Here is a 14,544-nt window from a genome sequence, read left to right as displayed (position 1 = left end):
CACTAAAAATCCCCAGCGGTAATCCAAACGCCTACACACAGTCACAATCGCACCACAGTGGCGGGGTGGGGGAGAAAACCGCATCGCTACCCGGAGGCGTACTTGGTGGCATTAAAGCGACAACACAATGGAAGCTAAGCCATAACGCGCAACGCATTTACATGTTAAATACTGCACGAGCATGCACACGACAAATTTGAACATGTGTGGGAACAAAGGCAATTCCATGACCGCCCACGCACAGAAGGAGGGAGAAAGAGAAAGAGAGAGAGAGAAAAAACAACATTTTTGTTCCAGTGAAGTCAACTTGCAGAATAAATCAAGGAAGCGAAAATAACCATGAAGGCGTGAACATATTTCTTCAGGCAATGAAAGAAAAAAAATAAAATGGGACAAATTCAAATAGACACATCTTTTAAAATATAAACTACTTTTTAAGTGCTATAATGTCACCTTTTGGAATCCAGGAATAAATCAAATAAAGAACAAAAATGTTAAATATTGTTGACGTCAATAAAGTCAACATCTACAGCAAAAACCCACATTTTTAATTTTCAAATTAATTCAAATTAATTAAATAAAATTTTAAATTAATTAAAAAAATACCAAATGAATTTTCAGCAATTACGCCAACTTCATGATAAAAAAAAAATCAAGGAATAAACGAAATACACATATAAGGGTGAAATATTATTAAAGTCAGTAAAGTCAAGTTTTTTTGTGAAAAATAATCAAGATTGAATAATAAAAAAATAAATTAAAAATACAAGTATAAGTAACAATATAAAGGTGTAAAATATATTTGGAACTTTGACATAAAAAGAATCATTCATGTGCTTTCAAAAATGTAATGATTAACCAGAACTAAAATAAATAGAGTATATATAAATGTATTTCGAAAGTCAATAAAGTCAACGACTGAATCAGAACAAGGGATAAATAAAATACATTTAAAAGTGTACAAATAAATGAAGTTAGTAACTGGTGGTTAAAATGAACTGGCTTATTTATGCAAACAAAACAAAAAACAAGCTTGAACAAGCATGAAGAACCAGTAAAACCTCCTGGTCCAAATCTTGTGTAGACCACTAGGTTCATCAAGACCACAACCAACAAACCAATCAATCAATCAGAACGACAAATGAGTGCAATTCTTGCCATTTTAAAGATGTTTTCTGTCCACTTTTCCTGCTCGAGCGAAACGCGCTGAGTCAGCACAACATGTTTGCGCTATTACTGATTGACATGCTGCAGTGTGGGCGGGCTGATAAGAGTTTCTGCCGTGTTTTGCTTGGACACGCGAGTGCAAAATGACTGCCGTCAATCATCCCCCAATCCAAATTTGCCCGTTCGGCACGACATGACTCGGCGCTTTTTTGGCCCTTACGTGGGATTTCTTGTAAGTTTCTGTTTTCTTTCGGGTAAATGGCACAAACTAACTCACTAAGTAACTAGCAACTGTAACGGCTGGATTAGCCACAATGTTTATTAGCATAGTTTCACCACTTTTGTTTGCAATCATCAAACAAAAGTAAATACCAGACTGAGCTAATCCAACCGCCAAACATCGACGACACATTGTGAATATGTACATCAGTTGGGGGATACCCATTCTTCAACTGGGGAAGAAGTGAGAGGTGTTGGCCAAGAGCATCCAATTTTTGTGATTACCCCCCGAAAAATGTGGCCTTGTCAGACCGTCGCAAAATTTACGTCGTCGCATCAGTTCATTTTAGATGAGCTCTTGGTGGTTTCTGGGTATTGTCGATATATGGCTTTCCCTTTGCATGGTAGAGTTTTAAATGAATTGCTGTATTCTTAATTCATCCATCTATTTTCTTAGCCGCTTATCCTCACGAGGGTCACGGGGAGTACTGGAGCCTATCCCAGGTGTCAACGGGCAGGAGGCAGGGTACACCCTGAACTGGTCGCCAGCCAATCCCAGGGCCCATTGAGACAAACAGCCCCACTCACAATCACACCTACGGGCAATTTAGATTGTCCAATTAATGTTGCAGGTTTTTTTGGGGGGGATGTGAGAGGAAACCGGAGTGCCCGGAGGAAACCCACGCAGGCATGGGGAGAACATGCAAACTCCACATAGGGAGGGCCGGGATTGAACCCCGGTCCACAGAACTGTGTGGCCAACGCTTTCCTGCTGTTCCACCGTGCTGCCATGAGCTCCTTAAATCTTTGCAATTGTATCTATTGTATCTATCTATCTACGAACTATTTGCTCAAATAGAGGTGCAAACTGCAACTGAGTCTTTCAGGAATGCCCCTTTTATTCCCAATCATGACATCTGCTTCCAATTAACCTGTTCACCAGTGGAATCTTCCAGATAGCTTTTATTGTTTAAAGCATTCCTCAATCTTCCTATTTTTTTTTTTTTTTTTGCCCTCGTCGCAGCTTTTTTCCAAACAGAAAAACAATGTTTATCACTTTGAATATTAAAGGCAAATCTTTGCAGTGTAAAGCATTGGATAGAGGTTGCAAAGAAATGCGAAATTGTCGTTTTCATTTCAGGCGGCACGGTGATTCAGTTGGAAAGCGTTGGCCTCACAGCTCTGAGGTTCCCGGTTTCAATCCCGGACCCGCCTGTGTGGAGTTTCCATGTTCTCCCCTGTGCCTGGGTGGGTCTTCTCCAGGCACTCCAGTTTCCTCCCACATCCCAAAAACCTGCAACATTAACTGGCCACTCTAAATTGCGCCGAGGTGTGATTGTGAGTGCGGCTATTTGTCTCAACGTGCTCTGCGATTGGCTGGCAACCAGTTCACGGTGTACCCCGCCTCCTGCCCCTTGACAGCTTTGATAGGCACTGGTACTCCCCGCGACCTTTGTGAGGATAAGCAGCAAAGAAAATGGATGGATGGATGCGATTTGGTCATTGATGGAATCATTGATTGATTTGATTTCATGTTACAGATGTTGGTGCTAATGTCGTTATTCTAGATGTGTAGTCGACATCTTTGTCGTCCACTCGCTTTTAGAGTATGAAAAATGAAAAAGCTTCTCAGCTGCATTAAGGCCCGTCAAGGTCAACTGATTTCGGAGTCTCGGGTACTTTCCTTTGCCATCGAAAGCTCCGTCGAAAGTGGCTACGCGCCACCAAGCAAGGACACGCTACATCGCCACTACTTCCGCCTTTTACATTTTCACGCGTCGACCAGCTCTGAAGGGTCACGCTTTCAAAGACTTCAAATTCATCCATCCATTGTCGGGGCACATTCGTTGGAGACAAATGGGGGGACAGATTGGTCGGCAGTCGATGTACCGGCGCATTGAGAGAAATAATGGAAAGGTCACAAGTAAATGGCCGATCACAATGGGACAAGCGATGGAATGGTCGCCGGACAAAGTAAGGGAATGTAATCATTTTAAAGGTCAATTTATTTTCCATCCATCCATCCATTTTCTTTGCCGCTTATCCTCACGAGGGTCTCGGGGAGTGCTGGAGGCTATCCCAGCTGTCAAAGACTTCAAATTCATCCATCCATTGTCGGGGCACATTCGTTGGAGACAAATGGGGGGACAGATTGGTCGGCAGTCGATGTACCGGCGCATTGAGAGAAATAATGGAAAGGTCACAAGTAAATGGCCGATCACAATGGGACAAGCGATGGAATGGTCGCCGGACAAAGTAAGGGAATGTAATCATTTTAAAGGTCAATTTATTTTCCATCCATCCATCCATTTTCTTTGCCGCTTATCCTCACGAGGGTCTCGGGGAGTGCTGGAGGCTATCCCAGCTGTCAAAGACTTCAATTCATCCATCCATTGTCGGGGCACATTCGTTGGAGACAAATGGGGGGACAGATTGGTCGGCAGTCGATGTACCGGCGCATTGAGAGAAATAATGGAAAGGTCACAAGTAATGGCCGATCACAATGGGACAAGCGATGGAATGGTCGCCGGACAAAGTAAGGGAATGTAATCATTTTAAGGTCAATTTATTTTCCATCCATCCATCCATTTTCTTTGCCGCTTATCCTCACGAGGGTCTCGGGGAGTGCTGGAGGCTATCCCGCTGTCAAAGACTTCAAATTCATCCATCCATTGTCGGGGCACATTCGTTGGAGACAAATGGGGGGACAGATTGGTCGGCAGTCGATGTACCGGCGCATTGAGAGAAATAATGGAAAGGTCACAAGTAAATGGCCGATCACAATGGGACAGCGATGGAATGGTCGCCGGACAAAGTAAGGGAATGTAATCATTTTAAAGGTCAATTTATTTTCCATCCATCCATCCATTTTCTTTGCCGCTTATCCTCACGAGGGTCTCGGGGAGTGCTGGAGGCTATCCCAGCTGTCAAAGACTTCAATTCATCCATCCATTGTCGGGGCACATTCGTTGGAGACAATGGGGGGACAGATTGGTCGGCCAGTCGATGTACCGGCGCATTGAGAGAAATAATGGAAAGGTCACAAGTAAATGGCCGATCACAATGGGACAAGCGATGGAATGGTCGCCGGACAAAGTAAGGGAATGTAATCATTTTAAAGGTCAATTTATTTTCCATCCATCCATCCATTTTCTTTGCCGCTTATCCTCACGAGGGTCTCGGGGAGTGCTGGAGGCTATCCCAGCTGTCAAAGACTTCAAATTCATCCATCCATTGTCGGGGCACATTCGTTGGAGACAAATGGGGGGACAGATTGGTCGGCAGTCGATGTACCGGCGCATTGAGAGAAATAATGGAAAGGTCACGAGTAAATGGCCGATCACAATGGGACAAGCGATGGAATGGTCGCCGGACAAAGTAAGGGAATGTAATAATTTTAAAGGTCAATTTATTTTCCATCCATCCATCCATTTTCTTTGCCGCTTATCCTCACGAGGGTCTCGGGGAGTGCTGGAGGCTATCCCAGCTGTCAACGGGCTGGCGGCGGGGTACAGCCTCAACTGGTTCCCAGCCAATCGTGGGGCAGTCAATTCACTTTTCAAGGCTAAAATATAGTTAACGATAGTCAGCTCCCTGTGATGTCACGATGATGACATCTCACAATTAAGTCAAATAAGTGAAATGGAAAAATCAGAACAAAGGATATCAAAAGTGACGTCATGAGAACAAAACTGGGTGGGAAAATTTCGGGATGTGAACGAGTCAGACAAACAAAAACTTAAATGACACGATCGTACTTGTGTAACAAAAAATGACATCAGTGTGCATGTGTGTGCAGCATGTACCAGCATGCAGTGCGTAGCTTTTAACTTCGTGTGTCATGTGACCTGAGTTGAGCTATGTGAGGCTCATGGGAACATGAAAATGACTTCATTGGCACTTCACCCATGCACAAACACACACACATACACACAGACCATCAACCTACGCACGGAAAACACACACATAGATTACATGGACTGACACACACTCACACGAGCAATAACCCCAGTGCTAATACTTGTGTATATGTATGACCACGCACACATGCACAAAAACGACACTCACGTATCCACACGCAAATGCACTTACACAAACAACACTTGCATACACTGTCACACACTCAAACAAGACCCCAACATGCACACACACGCATTCATACACACACACACACACACAAACACACACAGAAACAACACACGCACACACACTTCAACACTCACATAAGCTATAACATATTGCAAATACTAGTATATATGTATGACCACACACGCATGCGCACGCACACCTAAACACACACATACCAATAACAACCCTCATGTATACACATACACACGCACACAAACAACACTTGCACACACTGTCAAACACTCAAACAAGACCCCAACACACACACACACACACACACACACACGCACACGCATACATACACTTGAAGAAAAACCACACACATTTGCAAAAGCAACAACACACACTAACAAACACGATCAAGATGTTCACTCACACACACACACAGTAAATACACACCCTTTCATAACCTACTTAGTCACGCAAATGTACACACACAAAACAACACGTACAGGCATGCATGCACCTCCAAATACACACATAAAGTGAAGACAAAACAAAAGCAAAGCAGTTAGTAGGTCGAGTGTCGCAAGTAAAGGTTTAACCACCTGTCATGTAGTTGTTTACTTCATTGCTTTGTAGTTGTAGGTACAGGTGATGTAATGATGCGTAAAATGCAAATGAGATGCGAAGAATTGTTTGCTGAGGACGGGGAGGCCAAAAGCCCGTCCCGATTATCCTCACCACACAGGTGCAGGCCCCGCCCGGCAAGGGCAAGCCGTCGCTTGCGCTCGGCTGTCGAAGCGTCCGCTGGCAAAGTATGCGCTCGGTAGCACAAAGCAAGACAAGTTTCACACAATTTCAACAAAACATAACGCGAATATAACCGGATTTTTAGCGACAACTGATTCAACGACAACACAAAAACAGGAAGTTGTTCATTCATTCACATGAGATCTGCATTCAAAATGGCCTCTAAAAGCAGAAGCTAGCACGCTAAAATGGCCATACTTACAGCAACCTCAGTCATGTGGTTGTCCACTTCCTGTGCGTGGGCGTGTGTGTGTCTGTGTGCGCGCGTATATACGTGTGTGCGTGGGAAGGGAGTCAAAGTTCTCATGATAGCGGCATAATTTACATTTTAATTGTTTTGCATTTGCGCGAATCATCGCTCTTATCTCGCTTTTGACACCAATGCTCGAATCCAGTCATCCAAAGTCAATGCTTATGTGGAAACGGTCACATGACAGACAGGTCAGCAGAAATGTGAGTCATCTGGAGAACAAAATAAACTGATACAACCTTTGCACTTGGTTCCATTCGGCATGAGCCACAGTCAAGCTGTCGCTGGAGTCCAGCCCAGCTTCCTTCTGCGGGGGGAGAAGCAGGTTTCACCCCGGACTCTCCGCCATGCAATGTTGCATTTGTTACATTATTGAAAACAAAACATTTGCACGCATATTCACAGCTACGGAAAATGATCTCACCTCAAATCAGTCACCTTCCCCCCTCCTGGACCGGTTGCAGTTCGCCTCCACAGCCAACAGGTCTGTAGACGGCGCAGTCAACATGGGCGTCCACTCCATTCTGTCACGACCAGAACACGGGGTTGGACCCAAATGCACGACTCGGGAGGCGTAGAGACAGTTCGGGAAAAGTGTTTATTGAGTCCAGTGTCGGGGATCAGTCAACGGGAACCGCGGTAACCAGGACGTCAGGCATAGAAGGCAGGTCAGCTGGCAGGCGGGGACCGGTACACGGGAGATCAGGAACAGGATTGCGGGAGTGCAGGAACGAGGAATTAAGCAATGATCTGGCAAAGGCCAGACCGTACGTGTGGTTCTATATAACTGGGACGTGATTACTAGAGATGATTGCGACCGGTACGACCAGGACAGGGACCGCAGGACCATGACGGATTCTGCAGCATCTAGACTCCTAGGGAATCAGAATCAGAATCCTGTCTGTGGACCTTCAAGTCCAAGCTCCCAGCTTCCTGACAGACCTGAGAAGCATCAAGTGCGGCTGGGGAAGACACTCGGACCATCAACGCCAGTTCCCCTTGGTGATGTGTACCCTTCCCCCACCCCGGTTCTTGTCCCTATGCACCACCTGCTGCACCTCCAGCCTTCAGTCCGTAAAACTGATGAAGCTTGCGGACGACACCGCCCTCATCGGGCGTTTACCGACAACAGCAATGATAAGATTCTGATTCTGACAAGCAGCGGGCTAGTGGCCGGGCCGGGCAGTACTGAACCTTTTGGTTCATGAGAAATTAAAACGCTCACCTGTTCTTTGACTTTCGTTTTGATCACAAGGTTTTCAAATGATGCTAACGTCTTGAGCCAGGGGCAATTACGATTTTATTATCTTTATCTGCAAGGGCGTGCGCTCTAACCTGGAACATTTCCAGCGTGCCACGGTTCAGGCGAGCCGCGTGACAAACCATTCAAATAAGATCCAAAACAGAATCCGGAAGCATGTGCGCAATTTATGAATGTTCCAAATTCCTCATTGTCGGTCACACAGAACTGGATGAGTGTTTTCTTTTCTCAGGTAGAGATAAGATAACTTTTATTAGTACCTGAATGGGGAAATGGAGGTAGTTTTTAATAGTAAAGCTTTATCATGGATGACATCACCCGAAAACCACGTCCCAAATAAAGCTAGAAAATAGAAAGAGCCCTCAGAAATTGAAAAAAAAAAAAGGGGTGTCACATGTTCTGGCAGATACAACAAAGTATTATTGTACTACATGCCAGCACTGGGATACACTCAACACAGCCCGAGGGTCAAAATGTTCCTATCTTGTCTTCACGTGCGCCTCCCCTCTGCCAGGAAATGTTCTCATTTGCACACGCCTCACAAATTTTACAACTAATATATTCATAAATGTGCGGCAAATATGACAGAAATTCTTCAGAAATTGCGTGTGCAATAAAGCGAAGCAACTGGAAAGCTGATAATCCATTCCGGTCTTGAAAATACAGGTTTTCTTTGTGTTTTTAAATAACGTAGATAACCCTGTATTGTCAACAAACATAATGAAACATCCACCCATCCATTTTCTTAGCAGCCTATCCTCACAAGGGTCGCAGGGATTGCTGGAGCCTATCCCAGCTGTCAACGAGCAATAGGCAGGGTACGCCCTGAACTGGTTTCCAGCCAATCGCAGGGCACATCGAGACAAACAGCCCCACTCACGGTCACAACTAGGGTCAATTTAGAGTATCCAATTAATGTCGCATGTTTTTGGGATGTGGGAGGAAACCGCAGTGCCTGGAGAAAACCCAGGCACGGGGAGAACATGCAAACTCCACACAGGCAGGCCCAGTATTGAACCTGGGACCTCAGAACTGTGAGGCCAACTGCTCCACCGTGCTACCCCCTTTATTTTATTTATGTATTTATTTTCCAATCAACCTGCAGGGTGTGCAAGTATAAGTGAGTGTGACTGTCCTCTTGAGTGTTCACGTTGACGTCCATGGTGACAGTGTTGTCGGTTGCGAGGGTCCAGTCAAAAGATTCTCAGCATTCCCCTACGCTAAGCTCTTGTTTTTTTTCCCTGACACGGATCAACGGGCTCAAGCACTTCACGTGAACTTGCCCCCAGCGAGTGGCGGCGGCGAGGTCGCCTCCCGCATCGCCGGCACCAGAACGTCGGACGTCAACGACACCCACAGCGCGACTTTTATTACAAAAGGTTACTTGAGTTTGTGTCAACAATCACAAGCGGCGATCACCTCCACATTTGGTTCCTTGGTGACCACTTTGGATTTTGTGGGCTGTAACAGTGCCCCCTGCTAACAAATACTTTTCATTGTACTCAAGATTTTTCAGGGATCTGCACTTTAGATGCGGATTTATTTTTATGACAGCGTTCCTTATTTGAAAACAACAGATGTCTGTTTGTCAAAATAAGTAAATTGTTACTTTTTACCTCCGCAGATGCTGACACAAAGTCAAAAAAGAAACAAAGAGTGGTCACGTTAATCGTAGCTGCACTCATTGTAGGATGAGATTTGGGGGATTTATAAGGAGGGAAAAAATAACCTTGAAGCTATGCTAAAAATGTCCTGAAAGGAGAAGCTTACATGCTAAGGTGTCCCTCAGAGACACTCAAATGTCTCTCAGAGTGCTAAAGGAAGCTAACAAGCTAAAATGACCAAACAAATACGTGTAAAGGTGGTGCTAACAAGTGTTAAAAACAAATGCTAACACGCTAAAACTCCTCAAAGGGTACAGAAAAAAAGAGCCGAAGCAAACAATGACTGAGATGTTGATTGATTGAGATTTTCTGGAATAAACGACCAACAAAATCAAAGACAGTAGCGACGCGTAGTAGCAAGTCTTACATGATAGCGTGATGAAGCAGCAACACGCTAATGTAGCATAATGTTAAGATTGATGATACGTGAAGCGTTCATAGAAATTCAACACGACCAGGAAAGAGCACTATAACATTATAACGCACCGATAACCAGGTTTTCCAGGAAGTAGGCTTGGTCACATGACTAATGTGATAGAGCGTTAACAGGAAGTTACCAATGATTGTAGCATGTCACATATTCAACAGAGAGATTGGAAGAGTCACAGAAAGGATTTGAAGAGGGACCTCTTTAGATATTTTTATGTCTGCGGCTTGGCGACAGTTTGAGGAAGCAAACCCAAAATTGTAACGTGATATTATTTTTCTCACACGTGCTTGTTGGCGTCAACAATATCCATTATGAATCCAACCCTCCCACGCCCGTTCAGCTTCCCCCTCGTCTCACGCCGATCGCCTTTCTACGGCTCAACGTGACACACTCCAAGCGTGGCCTGCGTTGCTGACGGCTTGTTTACCCGCCGGATCATTATCGCCGCCTGTGGAACGGAGGTGGCTTTTCTCACGCGGGTGTCTTTCCAACCACAAAAGGACAGAAAGAATTCTGCCGATGTCGTCATCTTTGACACCGTGTAAACAATGCCGGACTGTGGGATCCAGTCCGAGTACCCGTGGTGTTCATTCCATTCCGAGGATGTCTGAACCAAACCAAATCGAAACACATCTGCTTGTCAACAACACGTATGCTAGATATCAAAGTCTACGCCGCAGGGTGTGCACACTTCTGCTATCACAGTTGATTATTTTGAGTTACCCTGTTGAAAAAAGGAAATCTAAGTTGCGCAAGTTCCATTTTTTTTAACGCGCAAAACCCTGGCAAGCAAACATAGTTTTTTAAATCCACCGTGCGATCGCATACAGACGACTTCCTGCACCTTGGTGCCGCCTCTCGCCACATTACAGTCGGGTTTTGTCCTCGCAGAGTTCTGATAAGCTATCCAGTTTTTATCTGCTGGCTGATACCGATGGTACAAACTACAGCTTTCGTTGCGGCATCAAAGACGTTCGTTATCGGCAAAAAAAGATGTTGGTGATGAAATGGGTCACATCCAGGAGAACAAACCCAACAGGAAAAGTTGCCAATAATTCTGCCATGTTTGGTTTGAACTGATGTTAGCAACGTAATTTATTACTTTATTATAACCCCACCCCCTCACCACAAAGTGTCAAGCCACAGAAAAAAACAAACAAAAAAAGAGGGTAATGACAAAAGTTCCATAAATTACTTCTCGTTATTGGCATAACATCACTTTTTTCCTACTCGTACATGAATAATTTTACTAATGCTTCTTCTAATTCCTCAAGGGAAAATGAAATTTCCATGTGAAGTCCAAACTCTATTCTACCCTTGTTATCTTGTTATAAAAAGATAAAGACACACTTGATTAATCCTGTTTATCACTGCACTTTTTTAAACATATAAACTTAGAGTAATTTATATGTAAACAACAAATAAACACAATAAAACAAATAAAAGAGCAACAATTAGATATGCAAAAAAATTTAGACAATTCCAAATGTTTGCATACGTAAATTCATAAAGAGTCCATCCATTTTCTTAGCCGCTTATCCTCACGAGGGCTGCGGGGAGTGCTGGAGCCTATCCCAGCTGTCAACGGGCAGGAGGCGGGGTACACCCTGAACTGGTCGCCAGCCAATCGCAGGGCACATCGAGACAAACAGACGCACTCACAATCTCACCTTGGGTCAATTTAGAGTGTCAGATTAATGTTGCATGTTTTTCGGATGTGGGAGGAAACCGGAGTGGCCGGAGAAAACCCACGCAGGCACGGGGAGAACATGCAAACTCCACACAGGCGGGGCCAGGATTGAACCCTGGACCTCAGAACCGTGAGGCCAACGCTTTACCAGCTGATCCACCGTGCCGCCCATAAAGAGTCCATCCATCCATCCATTTTCTTTTGCCGCTTATCCTCACGAGGGTCGCAGGGAGTGCTGGAGCCTATCCCAGCTGTCAACAGGCAGGAGGCGAGGTACACCCTGAACTGGTCGCCAGCCAATCGCAGGGCACATCGAGACAAACAGACGCACTCACATCTCACCTTGGGTCAATTTAGAGTGTCAGATTAATGTTGCATGTTTTTCGGATGTGGGAGGAAACCGGAGTGGCCGGAGAAAACCCACGCAGGCACGGGGAGAACATGCAAACTCCACACAGGCGGGGCCAGGATTGAACCCTGGACCTCAGAACCGTGAGGCCAACGCTTTACCAGCTGATCCACCGTGCCGCCCATAAAGAGTCCATCCATCCATCCATTTTCTTTTGCCGCTTATCCTCACAAGGGTCGCAGGGAGTGCTGGAGCCTATCCCAGCTGTCAACAGGCAGGAGGCGAGGTACACCCTGAACTGGTCGCCAGCCAATCGCAGGGCACATCGAGACAAACAGACGCACTCACAATCTCACCTTGGGTCAATTTAGAGTGTCAGATTAATGTTGCATGTTTTTCGGATGTGGGAGGAAACCGGAGTGGCCGGAGAAAACCCACGCAGGCACGGGGAGAACATGCAAACTCCACACAGGCGGGGCCAGGATTGAACCCTGGACCTCAGAACCGTGAGGCCAACGCTTTACCAGCTGATCCACCGTGCCGCCCATAAAGAGTCCATCCATCCATCCATTTTCTTTTGCCGCTTATCCTCACGAGGGTCGCAGGGAGTGCTGGAGCCTATCCCAGCTGTCAACAGGCAGGAGGCGAGGTACACCCTGAACTGGTTGCCAGCCAATTGCAGGGCACATAGAGACAAACAACCGCACTCACGATCACACCTAGGGGCAATTTTGAGTGTCCAATTAATGTTGAATGTTTTTGGGATGTGGGAAGAAACCGGAGTGCCCGGAGGAAACCCACGCAGGCACGGGGAGAACATGCAAACTCCACACAGGCGGGGCCAGGATTGAACCCTGGACCTCAGAACCGTGAGGCCAATGCTTTACCAGCTGATCTACCGTGCCGCCCATAAAGAGTCTTATGTTCCAATTATATTTCTACATGAAGACCGTGCATTGTAGTGATGCACCAAAATGAAAATTATTTGTCCAAAAACCAAAAATGAAGAACCCCAGGCTGGAAACCAAAACACCAGAAGAAATTATTGGCCCTAAATTGTCCATAGATATGAATGTTTGCTTATCTATATTTATGTGCTCTGTCATTGACTGTACTTCACTCCGCTTCTGTCACTAAAACTAAACAGCGGCAAGCTCCAGCTCACCGTGACCCCCGTGTGCCGAAATATGAACGTGAGTGTTATTACATGTTTATCAATAAGTGCCCTGTGATTGGCTGGCAAACAAACCAACTGAGAACCATTCAACTGCGACCTGATTGAGGACAAGTGCGACACAAAAGAAATGGACGGCTGGATTCTGTTCAAGTTGAAAATATGAGCGTGATTATGATTTTCTACATGACCTGCCAATGGTTGGCAAGCAGTCTAGGGTGTAACCAACTTCTGCGGCCAAAAGTCAACTGGGATAGGCTCTTCTTTTCATCGGCAAACCTTCAAAGGCATAAACATGAGCGTCAATGCTGGTTTCATGGACTTGCAACCGGTCCAAGCTGTACCCCACTTCTCTCGGACTTGTGTTTTACAAAGGCGGCGATATCACAACAGGAAGTGGCGGCCTGATTGGCCGTAAAGTCACACGAAGTCAGGTGCGCGCTGAAGGCAGCAAAGAGAAAAAGCAGCTGGCCGTGAGGTGAGCAAACAAGACGCAGGTGCACGGCCCGGAACACCTGGTGGCGCCGTCATGAGCAAACAAACGCCACAGGAAGCGCTCCGGACGAGAGGCAAAACAAACCGGGCCTGCTGGCTAAATGTCAACAACGTGAGCGCAAATCTTATGCGGCGAGGGAACAGGATGAATTTCCCTGGGAAGAAGGCCGCCCGACCAGTCGTTACCAAGGAGAGGCCACACACCTCTCATTAGTGAGATTTACAGTCCCGATAAGGTTTTCATTCCCCTATCGCGCGGAGGACAAAGGCTGAATGCGCGGGTTCCCTGGCCAAGGGCGGCGGCCGTCGGGAGCACAATTAAATGTCAAAGACTGCATGAAAATCAAACGGCGCGCGCGGAAATCCCGAGACTTTTTAGGCTCCACCTCAAGACGCTATTTGCGGTTTTGTGCATGAATGTTCTACGACGTCGCATCATGAAATCTTTTGATGGCAGATGAGTTCCATGAGACGACTGGATGTCAGCTTCGAATTTCCACAGATATATTTTGGGACGTCATGTTTTAGTTGGAGGTCCAAAGTAATTGAACAAAGATTTTCATTTTTTACCTTAGATATTGTAATTTCAAAGACAAACAGAAAAGAGCGTGAGCAGAAATATTGGCATCCCCCTCCGTAATATTTTGGTTGCGCACAATTTAGCAAAGACAAATAGCCTCCAAATGTTTCGTTCATCTATCTCCACCAATAGCGGATTACAGCACCCCGCCAAAGATTTTTAATTGGATTGAGGTCTTTTTTTGCTCCGCTTTTAAACCATTCCTTTCTGTTTATGGATTTGCGGTTTGGGTCTTTGTCTTGCTGGAGGACAACATGATCTTCTTTTCCTTTCGGCTCGTCCCGTTAGGGGTCGCCATAGCACGTCATCATTTTCCATTCAAGCTTATCTCGTGCATCTTCCTCTCTAGCACCCACAGTCTTCGTGTCCTCCCTCACAACATCC

At 45.7% G+C, this 14,544-nt stretch overlaps 1 protein-coding gene across 3 annotated transcripts in view; it reads right to left on the bottom strand.

The window, feature by feature from the left end:
* Positions 1-14,544, bottom strand: part of tmod4 (tropomodulin 4 (muscle)) — a 58,660-nt gene that overhangs the window by 31,018 nt on the left and 13,098 nt on the right. For all 3 annotated transcript variants that reach the window (XM_061821368.1, XM_061821372.1, XM_061821369.1), the window contains exons 2-3: positions 6,942-7,041; positions 6,757-6,824 (exon numbers count right to left, since the gene is read on the bottom strand). The gene's annotated coding sequence lies outside the window, so the exon portion shown is untranslated. The remainder of the gene's footprint in view (positions 1-6,756; positions 6,825-6,941; positions 7,042-14,544) is intronic.

The sequence above is a fragment of the Syngnathoides biaculeatus genome, chromosome 5 (assembly GCF_019802595.1).
Source record: "Syngnathoides biaculeatus isolate LvHL_M chromosome 5, ASM1980259v1, whole genome shotgun sequence".
Taxonomy (NCBI): domain Eukaryota; kingdom Metazoa; phylum Chordata; class Actinopteri; order Syngnathiformes; family Syngnathidae; genus Syngnathoides; species Syngnathoides biaculeatus.
The sequence above is the reverse complement of the archived record's forward strand: the minus strand, read 5'-3'. Positions and strand labels throughout refer to the sequence as shown.